General features: G+C 35.5%; 1 protein-coding gene across 3 annotated transcripts in view; it reads left to right on the plus strand.

Moving 5' to 3' along the window:
- LOC102680051 (probable RNA methyltransferase CG11342) overlaps positions 1–2,172 on the plus strand; it is a 36,485-nt gene that overhangs the window by 14,511 nt on the left and 19,802 nt on the right. The window lies entirely within an intron of this gene.

A 2,172-nucleotide genomic window follows, 5' to 3' on the forward strand; every position in this document is an offset into this window, starting at 1 on the left:
AATAGTCGAAGCACGAGCGAAAAATACACACATTGATGGGATGATCGAACGAAAAGTACATAAAACTCGGATTGCGTTAGATTTCAAAAAGGTTTAAAAATTTATATACACGAGAGTCGTGTGTATGTTTAAAAAAAAAAAAGACTGTACTGTCTCGATTAAATAGACTAAGAATACCGCAGTTAAGTTTCATCAACCCGTTCTCGTACAACCTATTATTGACTCGAATCTGAAAAGCATGCCGGACATTTACACGCGCGCGCATACCGAGATACGGTAACGAGCATCCGTGTGCTCCATTCGGGATCGATCAAAAAGTGTCGCTGTAGAGTCTGCATTGCGCAAAATGTACCTGTGCTCGTCCAGAAACGTGCTCGTGTCTTCTATAATATTTGAATTTTTCTTGAAATTAGAATAGAGGAGAAAGGAAGAAAAAGAAAAGGAAAAAATGGATACAAAAAAGAAGGAATTTTGAATTTTTATCGCGCATCTTCCCTCCGTTCTTTTTTCTCTCGAATCAATTTTCTTTTTCTTGAAATTCTCTGTCAAGTCTAAAAATAATGAATTTGCATCCGGATGTGCATGCGTACAGGTATCATCCAAGGTAACCGAATGTTAATTTTATATTCTCGACAGAAAGATATATTCCTTTCTCGTGCAACTTCTTTTCGAGATTCGCGCATATAAAATTGTACAAACAGATATTAATTTCAATCTTCAAAGGAAGAAACGTTTCTTCTCTAAGGTTGTTCTAAGGTATTCGTATGAAATAACACTTTTTTGTTTTTCGACACTTTGTTCGAGTCTTAACGCGCGATGTATAATCGAATTAAAAGTATATACGTTAAACGTTTCAACGTGGAAAACTATGAGATCGCTCGAAGAAATGAATAAAAATCGACGAATAAGCTCTTCGTTCAGTTTAATTAACGTCAGAAGACACGCGAAGAGGGAGGATGAACGTGACCAATAACGAACAATCGTCTCATTGATTCTTCATGCGACATCGAGTGTTATAATTATTTGCAAGTGAGATCATCCGCCATTGCTCGGAAAAGGTTGATGAGAATGCAAGCGCACAGCCTTCAAGTACGCAACCGATAAGGGCCTTTCGGTTCCAAGAACGATTTGTTGTTTGTTTCAAATGCTTCTTATTTCATCGGTTTAGATAAGAATTGCGACGTACATTTCGTCTTACGAAAGATTTCGATCGAGAGGATTCGTTGCAAAATCATCTCCCTCGTATAATCTCGAATTATTAACGCGAAACGAGAAGTTTTCGATGTTTAATTTATCGATTATATTCGTCGAGATAAAAGAAATCGCGATTAATTTATAAAAACAATTAAAAAAAAAAAAAAAAAGAATTTGAAAGTTTTTTTCAAAAACGCTTAGAATCGAAAAAATATAGAAATCTTTAGATTAATGTAGTACTTGTATTAGTATGTATATATAATAAATATAACTTTTATATTTTTTCATTCTTCCATTTATACACATGTCACTATACTTCCTCATTTATTTCTTCATTACATATCGTTATATTCTAATATTCCTATACATTGCTATATTTCTATACGTCTATATTCCTCCATTCCTAATTTTCTGACACGTTAATCTTTTCCAACTATTATTCCTATTTATCGCTATATTCTTATATCTATACTCTTTCATTTCTAACATTATTAATCCCGTTAAGAACTCGATTGTTATCGCAATTAAAATGAAAAACGTGTAATAATTTAATTACGAGAGATTACGATTATATAAGATATAAAGCTTGATCGAAATATAATATACGCGTTTAATATTTTATCTTTTTTCCTGAAATGTGTCCATTCGAATCATCTATTCGCGGGGCGTAGACAACGGCAGACAAGCGGATACGAGCGTCTTGCATTCGTGACGCGAATAAGTGGTACGAATTCGTGTATATCCGGAATGGTGATCCGCGAAATGCACCGCGAAATGCACGGCCTACGCATCCTGCAACGTGGAGGAATACCGGTCTAAAGTCCGGGACGAGGAGTCGACGAAAAATCGTGGAACCGGTTCGCCGGCATTTTCGCTCGTGCCTAGGGCACATTCGAGAAAGGATAAATAGTCGAAGGGAGAAGCGAACAGGAAAAAAAAAAAAAAGAAAAAAAGAAAAAGGAAGAAACAGCGTAGAAA

This window comes from Apis dorsata, unplaced genomic scaffold, assembly GCF_000469605.1.
Source record: "Apis dorsata unplaced genomic scaffold, Apis dorsata 1.3 scaffold_249, whole genome shotgun sequence".
Lineage (NCBI taxonomy): Eukaryota > Metazoa > Arthropoda > Insecta > Hymenoptera > Apidae > Apis > Apis dorsata.